General features: G+C 34.8%; 1 protein-coding gene across 2 annotated transcripts in view; it reads right to left on the bottom strand.

Moving 5' to 3' along the window:
- Positions 1-16630, bottom strand: part of ARMC4 (armadillo repeat containing 4) — a 209328-nt gene that overhangs the window by 151638 nt on the left and 41060 nt on the right. The window lies entirely within an intron of this gene.

Raw genomic sequence — 16630 nt, 5'->3', positions numbered from 1 at the left:
GAGATAACTATGGTGATGTAAGAAAAAGAAGATACCAATAAAAGCTTATTTTTTAAAATGGTGTTGAATGATGAGTCTTTGCTTCAGGAAGAAACTCAAGGTCATAGAAAGGACTTTGCTATTAATCAAAGGTGATCAGTCCATTCTCTTCCTGTTCAATTCTATTCCCAACTGGTTGTTCAGTTGCAGTTGTACAAGAGCTTTGAGCTGTCCATTAAGTTGTTTATCCTAAGTCTGCATAATAAGCATTCTTCATCCACTTGAGCTCACCTAGGAGGTTCTGCAGTATTATGGAGGCTTGAATGTCATTCACAAAGAGGAAAACTCACCACCTATAGGTAATCTATCTTTAATTTGGACTTCACATTGAACTTCATCATCTATGATAGTGGCAGACATTAACAAGTCTATGTTTCCTTGTTTTATGACTTGCTTGATCTCATTAATCAAAGAATAGAACAAAGTTATCTATGATATGACCTTTTGCAAGTAATTTATGATTTTGGCATCCGAATGAGACACATCCTGTGGGATGACAGCCTTGAAGGTTTTTTTTTTAAATAGTCAACTAGTAATAATCACAGTGGGAAATTACATTTTCTATACCTTTCAGTCAGCTAATGACTGGAAATACATAGTTTGCTGTAGAATATCATTCATGGATGACAGGATTTTTTTTCTCATACCTTCACCAAAGAAGCCCTCAGTGAATGCATAGATTATTCTCATAAAATCTGCATAAATTGTAAAGTAGGTATGTGGGTTGGCAGTTTTTTATATTTTCTTGGTAAAAATAAGGTCTGAGATTTTTTTCTAAGTCTTTAGTATCTTCCTGTCTTTCAGCTATCTTAAGAAAATATTGATTCCTCATGTCCTCAAAACAGTCACAGCCAGCATAAACTACCTCTGTGTCTACTTGCTCTAGTTCAGCTGCTTTTCCCATATTTTTTTTTCAGTTCCATTTCTACTTTCTCATGCAGGAATTTGATATTATGGATGAAAGACTCGAAATGTAGTGGTTCTATTGTCTTTGACAGTGAAAAGAGTTTGTTACAAAAATCTTTACAGATCTTTTCCATTTCTCATCCAGCGGTTGTCTTCTCTTCTAGTTATACCCTTAAACATACTTTAGGTTGATTTTGCAAAGTTGTTTCTTTTGCCATGTTTTCTTTGGACATATTTTTCTCTCCATTGCTTCTTACTGTTCTATGATGGATTACTCCTTAATAATCTCCCACCCACCCCCATTTTCAGTAAAATTTTGCAAATGATTTTAAACTGTAAACTGTATTGCCCTTGGCTGCCACATCTGTCAGGTTGGCAAAGAGGTGAAATGTTAATTGGCTGAGGTGGTTTCTCGGTTCTTTTAGTCTTCCAATAATGGCAACTGATTTACAATGGCTAAACTTCTTTGGGACATGTTTATTACCTGTGATAAGGTTTATTTCTCCATTCATTTCCCCATTTTTGACACCTCCATTCTGTTTAAAATTGTCCGAATGTAATTGTTTTAATTCTATCAAATACTTTGTCTTATTTTATGCTTTTTGTTGTTGTTGTGTGTTAATTTTGATCTTCACTTTAAACAAGAAAGACAAATGATTTGGGAATAACTTTCACTTCAGTAATGGGTCATTTCCTGCAAAAATGTAGCATATCATTAATTTTTTTTTTGTGCTACTTGTTCTCTCTGGTGCCTCTTGATTATCTTCTTCAAGAAGGCATTTATTATATATGGGCATGAAGCTTCTTTGTAAATTTATGAGCCTTTGAGCACTCTCATTTCTCAATCCTGAATAATATTTTAACTTTTTTTTGCATTAAAGTTACTAAGTATCATTGACTAATTTAGTTTGTAGATCCTTTGTAAGAATTTCTCTCACTCTCTCTGTCCTCTGTAACAGAGATTAGTATATACATGAGCTGCAATTATTTTCATGGTGGTCTTTTTGTAAATATTTATCATAAGCATAGCAATAAGAGATGGCCAAATGAAACATGAATTGATTTTTTTTCTTGCCAACAGACACAGTATAATTTAGCTTCAGAATGAATAAGTGAAAATGTATCTTTAATTTTGGATAAGAATTTAAAATATATGTTGATAACATTGCTGTGAAGTAATCCGATTACATGAAATGCACTCATCTTTTGTACCACATAAATTGTTTGGGTTAAAATATAAAAATGATTGTACTCTTAATGAGTTGGAATTTTGTGGAACAACAGAATTTAAACATGCAATAGTTTTCCAACAGGTAATAAAAAGGGCTAAATACCCTCCCTTTTTTCCACTTTAAGATTTTTGAGGGGAAGAAAAAATCCATATGTAGCCCACATCATTGTAATGGCACATATGCAATAAATTAAAGAGTTTTTTTCCTCATTTGAGAAATGCTTTTTTACATCATCCTTTATATTGCTGGGTTAACTGTTTACTTTTAATTACTCTTAATTTTTTGAGTGAAAAAATAATAAGCACAGTTTTAAATTTTAAAATATTGCTTTTAATGGGTAAATAAAATAATAATCACAATATATAAAAACTAATGATAATAAATAATAATAATTATTATTACTTATATTATTAATACTAACTAACAATAAAATACTAAGCACAGAAAATCAAAGTTGCCAAGTGTTTTAAAATTGATCAATTTTTTAAAAGAAATTTTAGGTGAAATTAAGAAATTTTAAAGAATAAATTTTCTTACATTCAGGCCAGTTATCCAATGAAAATTATTAAAACAAGCAAAAACATGGCAAACTGTTAAGTCTTATGGCCCTTGCATTATTTGTCATTGAAGGAGAAATGATCACCTAGTAACTGAGGAAATAGCTGGCACCTCCTCATTTGGAGGTAGCAGACTAGGATCTATTTCCTATAGTGAGCTTGAGATAGGGCCCAAGCAATCTGCTGTAAGCTATTTGACCTACAAAATGAAGATAATAATGTCTACTCTATGCCTCCAAAAGGGAACTAAAAATGAATCAGGGAATTAGTTATAGCTAATTCTGAAGAGCAACAAAGTATTTAAGTGAAAGGCATAACATAGGTTTAATACGTGATTAAATGAGCTTCTTTCCATAGAGTAAGTTTTTTCTCAAAAAAAAAAAGGAATAAAAGGCATCATTTAAAAACCTAACCTTGCTCAGGCTGGACTGAACAGAGGTTTTAAATTCTGAACAATGCAGCTGCCAAGATTCCCTGCTCTAGGAAGAAAATACAAAACAACACTATGGAAGACTGGAAGCTGCTTTGGAAGCTTAAAACCTTGTGGTGTTTTATTTGCATTTTTTAAAATGTCCTTTTGAATGAACAGGCAGTTTTTAGACAAAGAAATCAAATCTATCTATAGTCATATGGAAAAAATGCTCTACATCACTATTGATTAGAGAAAGGCAAATTAAAACATCTCTGAGGTATCACTCCCACACCTTTCAGATTAGCTAATATGACAGAAAAGGAAAAAGACAAATGTTGGAGGGGATGTGGGAAAACTGAGATACTATTACACTGTTGTCATAATTGTGAACTGATTCAACCACTCTGTAGAATAATTTGGAACTACGCCTAAAGGGCTATAAAACCATACATACCCTTGGACTCAACAATACCAGTACTAGGTCTGTGTCCCAAAGAGATAAAAAACAAAAGGAAAAGGATCCACGTGTACAAAAACATTTATAGCAACTCTTTTTGTGGTGGCAAAGAATTGGAAATTGAGGAAAGGTCTATCAATTGGTGAATGGCTGAACAAGCTGTGGCATATGATCATGATAGAATACTACTGTGCTCTAAGAAATGATGAGCAGGCATACTTCAGAAAAACTTTGAAAGACTTGTATGGACTGATGACGAGTGAAGTGAGAAGAACCAGGAGAACGTTGTACACAGTAACAGCAACATTGTACAATGAAAAACTATGAATGGCCTAGTTATTCTCAGCAATACAATGATTCAAGACAATTCCAAAGGACTTATGATGAAAAATGCTACACACCTCCAGAGAGAGAACTGATGGAGTCTGAATACAGATTGAAGCATACTTTTTTTTATTCTTTATTTTTCTTGGGTTTGTTTTTTTTTTGTCTGTGTTTTCTTTTACAACATGACTAATATAGAAATATGATGTGCATTACTACACATGTATAACCTATATCAGATTGCTTGCCTTCTCAATGAGGGACGGAAGGGAGGAAGGGAGACAGAAAATTTGGAACTCAAATTTTAAAAAATAAACATTAAAAATTGCTTTTACACATAATGGAGGAAAATAAAATATTAATTTCATTTTAAAAAGAAAATATCCTTGAGTTGCAGAAACTTGAACATGGCTATATCTACACACTCAGATTAGCGCCCAAGCACACCTCCCAACACACACACACACACACACACACACACATACACACTTACAAAGTTCAGAATTAATTTGAATATAGTCTAACAGAACTCAATTTTTCCACAACTAGTAAAGCTGTGTGACTTAGAAGAAAATTGGTCATTTTGAAGATTTACTCATATTGGAGAAACAAGAGTCTCCTATACTTTGTAAACAAAATCATCTTGAGAGAAGAAAATAAATGTGATAGAGAGCAGCATTGATTCCAATCTAGGGTCCCCTAATAGCTAGCATTGTGTGTGTGTGTTTGTGTGTGTGTGTGTGTATGAGTGTGTGTGTGTGTATGTGTATATATACACACACATATATATGAGTGTACATATACATATAATCAAAGCTTTTTCACAAAAGTTGACACAACCTACAAATTTCTCTTAGTTATATAGAATTAACAATTCTCAGATGCAAAATCACATCTACAAATTTAAAGTCAAGTCAACAAGCATTTATTAAGTGCTTTCTACGTGCCAGGCACTGTGCTAAGTGCTGGAAATAACAAATATAAGCAAAAGGAAAGATGGTCCTGGACCTCGTGAAGACAGTTCATAAAAGAAAACTGAAAAGGAAGAGAGGGATGGCAGAGAAAGTGTGGAGAGTCAATTAAAAGGGGAGCCTAGAGAGGAGTGAAGGAGTGGCTCTTAGCAGGCTCTGGTACTTTCCTTAAAATGAAGTTTCTGGAAGGAATTGACAAATCAAGGGAAAGCGCCTCAAGGGTAGAACAGTCTTCTAGGTTAAGAAGGTCAAGGGCATGAAGTAAACTTTCAGGGTAAGCAAGCTGCTGTGACACAGTGGAGAAAGTCCAGAGAAAGTGTATCAAGAGTATAAAAACCAGAGAGGAATGAAGGCATGAATTGAAAGGAACCCGGATAAAGACGACCTTGGTTTAAGTTCCCAGCCCTGCCATTCGCTATCTTTAGGATCATGGGAAAGTCACTTAACCTCTCTAGGTCTCAGTTTCTTAATGTGAAAAATGAGGAAGTTGGATGAGTTTATCTCTACAGCCCCTTCCAATTCTAAAACTATAATTCTATGATCTTTGACTATCAGCAAAAGTTTATTCTACAAAGACTTTAACCTGGAAGAGAACTAACAGTTTTATCCTTCATTTTCAATCTTTCCTGGCTACTTATAATCTACATCTTTTACTACTTTAACTTTTTATTCTGTTAAATAAACAAACTAGTAGTACATGACTAAAAGAATTAAATGCTATTGCATGTAAAATGGTGATCAAAGGAATTGGCTGATCAACTCGATGAGCTGACAGGCTGATGAGTCTTGGAGGCTTGGATTGTACCTTCCTATGGATATGCCCCTGGTCAATCTCACTGAGAGGATTGGGAACATCTATTGGGACATGACTATTGACACCTCACTTAAGATGAGGCCATTTCCCTAAGTCTTATTGATTGGGGATAGATTGATTGGCTTGGAAGGTTGTAGACTGAGGATAAACTAATTGGTTCTGGCTATTATTTATCAGAACCACTTTTTTGTTCTAGGAATAAAATGTTGAGAGTCAGTTACAGTATCATAACTTTTTAAAAAAATAAATCTTGAGAGAATTGAGTAATTTTTTTCTTTCTCGAGAGGAATACAAACCACAGGATGTGCTATGAATATGGAGTATGACATAGGTCCCTGGATGAGAAACAGACTTGTCAGTATGGGAAGGGTAATTATATCAACTATTTATAGTTGAATCTTTTATACACTTTGTGTATTTTTTTAAATAAAACTTGTAATTTCTTTGGTATACTAAGCTCCCAGCAAGAAAACCACTTTTACTAACGTATATCAAAGCCTGGAATATGACTTATACCCTGAGAGGGTTGCCTGAGTCCCTGAATTGTTAAGTGGCTTTTTCAGAGTCACACAGCCATCACGTGTCAAAGGCAGTGAAATAATGGCAATCCTATACCTGATCTGCATTGTTACCCTGAATGCCTGTATTGGAGCTGGACCCTTTTTAGCCATAACAAAACTCCTCTGTCCCATCAAGAGAGTTAAATATGAAATCAGATTTCATGCAAAGTATTAAACAATGACACTGGGGTTGGTCGGGAACTAGTGCCACCTGAATCTTACTTAGAAAACTGTTTGGCTATAAACTCTATTGACTAATGTTCACCCATAATTTCAAGTCACCACACACTTACAACTTCTAAATTTACTTCCTTATAACTGGAGACAGGAAAGGAAAGAAATATTTCACTGTAACCACTAATGAAATTTGGCTTGCAGTGTGAAGAAATTTAGGGACAACAGGTGTTTTTTTTTCTGAAAATAATATACTCCTATCTAGTACAATGACGAGGAAAAAGAGAAAAGACAAGAGACATGGGAGTAGCTTAGTTTAGTAGGATAGGGAGAGGTATGGAACCTGTGACTTCATAAGTATAGGGAAATCCCTGGTGAGGCAAATCCCTCTACCACTGCATATTAGCACATTCTGTCACTCATGTCTAGGAGTAAGGGTTCTTAATCTTTTTATTCACAGACAACTTTTGGTAGCCTAGTGAAACTTATAGAACCCTTCTCAGAATAAAAAAAATATTTCTCCCACTAAATGTAAGAAAGTGAAGAAAATGTTAGTTTCAGTTAGAGGTTAGTGAAAATAAATATCTATTTTTTTTCCCATTCAAGCTCATGTATTCCCTGAACTCGGACTCCAAAGTAAGAACTTCTGTCTTAGAAAGTAGTTCACTAGGTTAAATGACTTGCCCAAGGCCATGTTGCCAGTATATGTCAGAGATAGGAACTGAACCTTCCTGTTCCTGGCTCTGAGACTGACTCTCTAACCATTCTGCCCCAGCAGTGGCATCAAGTAATGATATATTAACTGGATCTTGAGGATGGATTGTAGTTAGAGGGGGAGAGAAGAAATATAGCAAACCCATGGATTGACAGATAAAAGCAAGTATGTACACTCAGTAGGAAGGGAAGCTTTAGCTATAGATAACACCTTCCATAATAAGTAGCACATTGATTAGAAAGAATTTTATGTATTATAGATGAAGTTTGGGAAGAAAAATATATATCTCAGTAATAGCAACTCTGTTGCTTTCTAGCTGGTGGAGATCTCAATAACTTGAGCACAGATAAAGAAGAAACTGCCAATGTATTTTAAACTAAAATAAAGGGAAGTCTCTTTTTTTTTTTCTCCACAGTGACGTCTTCTGTGTTTGATATTGGTTGGCAAGAATAGTTGTGATGAGGCCAACATATCAAATGAAATAGGGTATGTGGGAAAGGATCTGTGCCTTTTCTTTCAAGAATATAAAGTCATCAGCTATATAGAAGAAGTAGGATTTATTAAAAGATGAATTTTGTGCCATATACTTTCTTTTTTCCAATTCTTCTAATTTTATTTTATTTTCCCCTCCTAACAGAAGGCAAGAAAAAGAAAATCCATTGCTATTTAGAGTCAAGAGAAACAAATTCCCACATTAGCCAAGAAAGGAAAGGAAAGGAGAGGAGAGAAGAAATGCTAAAATAAGAATATTATAAAGATAAACAACTCTTAAAGGCTCTGATAAACACAATGACCAACCAAAGGACTTATGCTATATACTTTTTAAAAAAAAGACATAAAACTCTCTCTAACTTGTTAAAATTTTTAAATTATTCTAAAAACCCAGATCATTACCAGAATGCACATACCGAATTTAAAAGCTGAAATTCATATATTTCAAAACCAAATATTTGAACACCAATTCCCTTTACTTACCTGCCAAGAATTGAGCTCATAGCTCTGTGTAAATAATAAGCCATCACTCCCTGAACTATTTAGGTAATGATGAGCTCATCAATTTTTTCAATAGTAATTGATATTTCCCTACTTGCTTATTTTTCCACTAGCAGGTAGGAAGCCAGTCAGATCAAAATTAATGTTTATTTGAGATGTGGCTTTTTCTGATTCCTGTAGCTGCTAATGCCTCCCTGCCACCAGGCATTATAATATGATTACCTTATTTTTTATATTATATGTTCTATATATATTTATTAAATGTTTTCAGTTGACAAGCACTTATTTTCTCTCTCTTTCTCATCTTCCCCTGGGGGAAAAAAAAAAGAAAAAGAAAAAAAGAAAAACAAATACACGTAGTCAAGCAAAGTAAATTCCTATGTGTTGTCACCCTGAAAATTTTAATGTGATCTCCTTGGGTGCAAAAATTGTTTCATTTTTGTCTGTCTAGCATCTAGCACAGTGTGGGACATATAGTAGGTGCTTAACAGAATGGTTGTTAATTGCTTGATTGCATGTAAAATCAGTCACTAGGAAGAATGGTCCTGCAGGAGAGGGCAATTGTCTCTGATGACCATGCCTCTAATTCCGTCTCCTCGTTAGAATTGTGGGCCAATCAAAATACTTAAGGAGGAACTGAAATAGCATTAATCCCACCTCCTCAAATTGCATGAGCCAATTAAAATGTCTTTACCTTTATATGGAAGTCACTTACTCCTGTCTATAAAAACAGTGCCTGGTGGAAATCCTGGGTATCCCCAGCCCCCAGCGCACCAACATTTTTCTGCCTTAGTTTGTAGTTAAACTCCTTTTTAACTTTCTTTTCCTGAGTTTTGCCTGTCTAATCAGGGTGAAGGCCCAAACATTGAATTTTTCTGTGGCATGAGACTTTTTGAGTGCCTTTGACCCACTGAGAGCAAACCCATTCTATCCCAGCAGCTGGCACTGGGACCTTTGCCTAATCTCAAGCTGGAGTGGACCTCCCCTGGCATTAGTTAGCTGTTAACCTCCCAAAACTCAGGAAGGATAAGGAGAAATAAGTTATTATTTCTCAGACTGAGTCTTTCTCATTTGTACATGAAGAAAAGGAGCAATGCAGGTGTTGGTGAGTAGGGGCCATTACCCAACATTAGGCTGTCCAGGAACAGAAATGTTAAGGGAGTACCAGTACCAATAGGGGGTTGGCACGAAGTATATATGCCTCCTGCTGACTCCCCATTGAGCAAGCTGTTAAAAGCTTGGGAAAAGGAAAAATATTGTCAGTTTGACAGTGAACGTCCAGCACGGACAAGATTCTGTAACCTACGTTTATAATTATGGCTAACATATTTGGCTAAATGAATATGGAACTTTTATTATCAACTGCATGTGTTAAAACCAAACTTGAAAAAACTAAAGCTTGGGAGGAAAATAAAAAAGCAATGGTGAGACAGCACAGAAAAGTGCTTGGTAGGGTAGGGAAGCCTCAAAACAGCTGTCCCAGCTGTCAGTTAATATTAAGCAGGGATTTTCACTGACTTTCGATCAGGCTTTCAGTGGGAGATAAAGAGGAAAAACTGAGATTTGATCTTTCTGCCTTCACAACACTGGTCAGGTTGGAGTTTGCAAACATGAAGACAGACAAGAAAAAGAAGGAAGTCTTTTTCCTGGTTTGTAGAAATTTATGGGATTATAAACTAATTAGAGACTAAAATTTGTAACTAAAATGTAATGTTTACTATAAATTTCCAAATTATGAGTTAGAGATTTTTGTAACTGCTAAAACATCATCATGGATTTCTTTTAGTTTTGACTAGCATATCACTGAGAAATAAGATGAGATGTACTTAAGAAAACAGTGAAGCTAAAGAGAAGTGAGGAATCAGAGTGTAAAATCAAAGGTTAATTTCAAAGTTGGCAGGCTTTAATCAAAGTTCACTATAGGGATCCAAAAAGAAAAGGAAGAGAGAAAGTTTAAGCAAGTAAGGATGTGTGGAGAATGGGTAGAAAACTAAAGAAAGTTGGAGTCTGGTTGCAGGGAGGCTTTGAAAAGAAAGTGGAGTTTTGGAAAGACATTTGAGAAGGATTTGATTCTTTTGAGATAAAGATGATTTGAGAAATTTTTAAAGAAATGCCTGTTAGCAATTTCAGACACAGTATTCTATCAAGTTATAACACTGATCAAATGGAAACTCTTAGAAGTAAATTTGTAGCACGAAATTATTTGAGTAGCATTACACTCTGTCCTTGAAAGATCATTCAAAGGGTGTACCCTAATCCTTAGAACCTCATGAGCACCAAAGGAGGGGGGTTGGGATTGAGAGCATGCCACGTGAACCCTTCCCTAACTTGAGCTTCCAAGATTTAAAACTGAAAAACCTGGTAGGAGGTAGAGGGGGCTAGGTTAAGAACCCAAAGGAATTGATCTGGCTTGTTTGGCGATTTTAAAGGAAACAAAAAGGTCATGGGGAGGTGAGAGCATGACCACAATTTTTTTTTTTTTTTAACAAGAGCTAACTGAAAGCAGTGGGTTCTGAAATCTGAGGTGCTGGTAGTTAATGGCCTTTGGAAAAAATGAGGTTTTGAATTAGTGGTTATAAATTATTAAGGATTATAAATCCAGATTTGATTTGGTTGAAATTTGTTCTGAAACTAAATTATAATGTGATCTCATTTAAAGTCAGAGGCATTCTCCTATTAGGATAATTGTGGAAAACTAGAACTTAATGCAAAATACATTTGCTATTTGACATTAAGACAATATGCTGGGAAATCCATGGATCAGGAAAATCTGAGTTCAAATCTGGTCTCAGAAATTTATTAGTGGAGTGACCTTAAGAAAGTTACTTCATCTCTGCTCATAGAAGTTTCCTAATCTGCAAAGGAGATAATAATAGCACCCACCTCCCAGGGTTATTATAAGGATAAAACAACATAATAATTGTAAAGTACTTAGTACAGTGTCTGGCACATAGTAAGCACTATATAAATGTTAATAAATCTAAGTGTATTGGTCTTGAATGCAATCAGCATAGAATGCCAAATGTGATAAAAATGATTTTCTAAATATATTTCTAAAATAATTTGGAAATGTATTCAACTGAACTGATGTCATTTGACTTGTAATAAGTTTGTTTCATAAGTTTGTTTTAAATGCATGATATTGTGTATGTTATTATTGTGTTTCTAAAATTTTTCTCATATTGTGAAATTTAGGAAACCATTATATCAGAAATGCTGTGAGAAAACTAACTTCTCTTTTAATCTGGATGCTGTTAGATTATGAACTGAGCTGTTAAAAGAATGTGGTCAAAGTCTGAAAAATTAAAATTATTTAATGGGGCATATTTTGTTCTAAAATGGATAAATTTTTTGGTTATCACTTATGGGAATTATGAAATTGTATCTGTTAGTAAATAGTATGTATTGAAGTTACATCTTTGAGCCAACTCAGCACCAACAGACCTTAGATTCAAAGATTTCAATTTTGCCTTAGTAGTTAATATGCAAAACAAACTGGAGACTTACAGTGGCCAGAATTTTTCTGAGGTTTTGAGTGAGCTATCATGTATTGTGTATATATGTGAAACTCCAGAATGTGATTATTCTTCATTTACAAATGAAGGATAAATGAAATGTCCTTATCTTTGCTCATTGTTAACTGTTGTTGCAACATGAAAAAAAAAACCCAAAAAAAACCAACCTAGCCGTAAGCTGTGATAAGTGAAATTTTGCTATTTGAGGTAAAATCTCATGGGACTGTAATTTGATATTCTTCTGAGTTTTGATTTCAGCCATGATCATCAGGATTGTTATTAAACCAATAGTCCATTCAAGGAGAATACCACGTGCTGCCCAAAGGGAGTGCAGTCTTAGAACTGCTACAAGTGTCTATCCCTAGGAAAAGCTGAAAAGACAACTTTGCATAGGCAAAGGTAAGATCTCTTGACTCAGTTTCACATTGTGCTATTTCCTTTCTGAATACAAAAATTTTCCCACTCGGTTAATTCTTTTTTGTTTGTTTTTTTGTTTGATTTTTGTTTTTTGCTAGGCAATGGGGTTAAGTGACTTGCCCGGGGTCACACAGCTAGTAAGTGTTAAGTGTCTGAGGCCGAATTTGAACTCAGGTCCTCCTGACTCCAAGGCTGGTTCTCTGTCCACTGCACCACCTAGAGCCTGGTTATGAATAATGTGGAATTTTTCTACATGATTGACTGCCAAATATGACTCAAGGCTGGAATCAAACATAGCTAAGGGTGTTTTTCCTGCAAGAAATTATTTTCTATTATATTAATAACCCATTATTAATTAGGACCTATGCTTTTTATTTCTTCATTCAGCCCCTGTAGGTAAGGCAGTCAGTCAGTCTCTAAAGGAAATGGCTGATAGTGGAGATTGCCCTAATCCTCAGGAACATGCTCCTTGATCTTAAGCAGGACCTCACACAACTTGGAGACTTAGGTTTTGTTTACTTATAAACAGAAGTTAATTTAGGTGAATTCCTGTCCCAAAGTAATGAGCATATGCCCTTATACCCTTCCACTGGAGTTTAGGGTAACCCACCTCATGGAGGAGAAAAACAACCGGAGTGGTCTGGGTGGAGGTGGATTCCTCTGTCCAGATTGCTGGAGGCAGCTGAGTCTCCTAATCAAGCCAAGTCCTCAGCAGAAGGAGCTAAAGACTTTTAGCCTACCTCCTCGTTTAAAATTTGTCCACCAATCAAGGTTGATTTCTCCTGTCAGGGGAATTTCCTTTCAAAAAAATATTAAAGGTATTCGGTATCTCCATTAGGTGTCTTTGGTAACCAAGAGAAATCACTGACCATCAATTTATTATTAGCTAGCCTAATTAATAAGTTGATTATTCATTACCCAGAAACTCTGTCTCTTGGGTTTTTCATTCATGACATTCCCCTGTTATGACTTGTGTCAGATCACTCTGTGTCCTTAAAGTAATAATCTTGTTATTGTCATAACCATAAGATCAAGTCTACATTTGTAGTATATTCTATGAACTGAAACCTGTGTTGTATTTATTCTCCTATCATCTTTATGATAGATTCCATCCCATAGTATATCTTTAAACATTCTTTTGTGCTTCTGTGTAAAGTATCTATATGTGTTCAAAGAAATAAAGGGGAAGGAAGGAATAAAGGAAGGGATAGATAGAGGGAGGGAAAAAGAGAGGAAAGAGAGTGGAAGGAAGAGAGGGAGTGAGGAAGGAGAGAGAGGGCAAGAGAGTACACAAGTGCTTATATAACGTATTTCTGCCATGTACTTTTGCAGGAAATTTGTCAGTGCCCTGGCTGCTACCATCTCTTGAACTTGAGAAGTCCATTCAGAGAATCCCTTCTTCTCAACAATATGCAATCAAATGTAACTTTGCCATGTGTTTCTGAATGGATTCTATTATACCCCAGATACTGCCATTTCGTTGGTCTAGAAAGTACCCTGTAACGAGCTCTGATTCATTCAGAAGCTATGGATGAACATGTATGACTCCCATTTGCTTCTATTCCAAGACATATATTACCTTCTCGGGGCGGGGGTGGGGGAAGGAAGGGGAAGAAATCTCCCTAACTTGTTGCTTACCAGAAGAAAAGCTAACTGGAATCAAGAAGATGATAGGAGCTACTGTTTCAACTCCCTTTCATAAATCAAGGTGGGGTGAGGGGAGAGGGGGAAGTGGTGCTATGAGAAATGATGAAAAGGATAGTTCAAAGAAACCTGGGAAGACATTGTATGCACTGATAAAAACTGAGGTATGTGAAACCAAAAGAACAATTTATACATTAACCACAATACTGAAAACATAAATAACTTGGAAAAGATTTAACAACTCTGATCAATCCAATGACCAACCATGAGTCCAGAGAATAGATAATGTAAGTATGCTACCTACCTCTCGATATAAGGTTCAGGGGTTCAGACTCAGACATAAATATTGGCCTTAGCCAATGTAGGAATGTGGTCTAATTTGCCATGAATATTTCTTACTTTTCCCCCCTTTTTTTTCAATGGGGAGGAATAGAAGAGAAGGAAATAAATGTATTCAATTGAAAATAAAATTATAATTTTAAAAAAAGAAAGAGAAAAGTGGCTCCTCTGACAAAAGTCTGTCCTCCTGAATAGAAATCAATCATTAGGAATTCCCCATAGTCTCTCAACAAAATACAAATGGGCATGCCCATACTCCATGGGAAGCTACCTATCAGATAGCTTCAAACAAAAACTCACGCCCTATTGAGTGGAAAATCTCAGAGACCACCTAACCCTTAATACTTAAAATTGTTTGTAGGTGTTCTTTCCTTTTTCTAGCTATATGAAATATACTTGCCCACAGGAATTTTAAAAATGATAGTAGAGTAACACCTTTTGATCAAGTGATACTATACCTAGGCCTATACCCCCAAAGCAGTCAAAAAAAAAAAATGAGGAAAAGGACCCATAGGTACAAAAATGGTTTTAGAAGTTCTTTTGGTAATTGAAAAAAACCCTAGAAACTAAAAAAGGGTCTCTTCTTTAGACAATGGATGAACAAATTATGATATGCAAATATAAAAGAATATTACAGCTCCATGAGATGACAAAATGAATGGTTTCAGAAAAAATGTGAAAGACCATATGAACTGATATAGAATGAAATGATCAGAAACAGAATATTTTATACTATAACAATATTACAAAGATACAAATTTGAAAGACTTATGGGCACTGATCAATTCACTGGCAAACTACAATCCTAAAATTTAAAGAAAAGCTAAAATATGCTACCAATCTCCTGACAGATAGTTGATAAGATTCAAAATGCAGAATGAGACATACATTTTTTGACATGATCAATGCAAGAATTTGCTTTACTTAACTGCGTATATTTGTTGCAAGAGTTTTCTTTTTTTATTATTGTTCAATGGAGAAGGTGGTGGGAGTAAGGGAAAATGCTTATTAATTAAAAAATAATAAATTATAAAAGGAGATGGTAGAGTAATTAGATACAAATAAATTAAGTTTTCTGAGCCATAGGCCACAAAAAGTTAGTTTTTAACTCTAGAAAAAAACCTTAAGAAAAATGGAACTCTTTAATAATTTCATGAAACTCCTTTCTTAAGACTATTGAAAAAACCCTCAATTATGTTTTTAAAAAATTCTTCAGTGATAGAAAAAACTCTAGAGAAGTATATGCTGAAATATTACCAGAAACCCAAGAAATTTCAAGAGATCATGGAATGATATCCCAAAGAAAGTATAGATTTGAATGCAACCAAAATATCTCAGGATAAGATTATAAACATATTATAAAAATGGAAATTTTGAAGAACTAAGACAATCTCTGGAATCAGCAAAATGCAGAATTAATGAAGTAGAGAACACAATGAAAAGATCATAGTACATCTAAATTTAAAAAGAAATCTAAAGGTAATTCATGGAAAAAATAAATGCTGACATGGGAAACAGAAAATCAAGTCTTAGAATATGGGTGTGCCACAGAGTGTTGAAATTTTTTAAAGCCTCAATTCTATATTTCAAGAGCTCATTTAGACAGCTTTGAAGAATTATCAAAAACAGTACCCTGAAATAACAGAGGATTCACAGGATTCTCTCAAAAGAAATCCAAAATTTAAACCACCAATGCACATTATACTCCAACATCAGAACTACAGATATAGGGGGGAAACAATCTTTAAGTCTTAAAAAAAATCATCAGATCAATACATCAGGATTTCATCAAGCTTTTCTAGTGAAAACAATAACAAATAAAGAACAACGAAGTTGTACCAAAACTTATATGAGACTAAAAGGTACAATACTACATCCTAAAATCAGCTTCTTCATAAACTGAAACATTTTTTTTTATGATAGAAAATGGCTATTTGAAATTTTATCTACAGAGAATTGTAGAAAAAAATCCTCAGATGAAAGGTCAGCTCACTAGGAGAAACATTTCAAGACAGATCATTAGTACTTATGTATGATGGGGCTCAGAATAATTATGACTGAATATATTACTTTTTGTCAAAAATAAACTCGCTAAAGCTGAAGGAGGAATTACATGGATCTTAGGGAGTCGTTTATTTTCCTCCTAGGCTTAAAAAAAGCTTATTATTGTAACTGGATGCTACACAGGAAAAATAACTGGACTCTTCATATCCTTCAAACCAGAGACCTCACTCTTTAGTCAAAGACAGATGAAAGTTCTCAAGTATAACAAAATATTCATAGCAATATATTTTACACAAATTCGTTAAACAGACAATATTTTTACAAAGCTCTTTGACAGCATGGCTGTAAGTAAATGAGTCTATGCAAAGGAGAGTACATGGAGACAGATGTCGGCATTTCCCATGAGTTGCACGTGAACTCCATTTGTTTTCTTCGAACTATAAATAATTCTGATAATTGAACTTTGTGAACTCTGTGCTTACAAGGGGAATAGGAAACAACCTGGGTAGTGTCAGTGACTAAAGCTACCAGTGGGAGAAGGGGGGAGAAGGGATGGA

This window comes from Vombatus ursinus, unplaced genomic scaffold (assembly GCF_900497805.2).
Source record: "Vombatus ursinus unplaced genomic scaffold, bare-nosed wombat genome assembly UNPS02014861.1, whole genome shotgun sequence".
Taxonomy (NCBI): domain Eukaryota; kingdom Metazoa; phylum Chordata; class Mammalia; order Diprotodontia; family Vombatidae; genus Vombatus; species Vombatus ursinus.
Note: the sequence above shows the minus strand (reverse complement) of the source record. Positions and strands in the feature narration are given on the sequence as shown.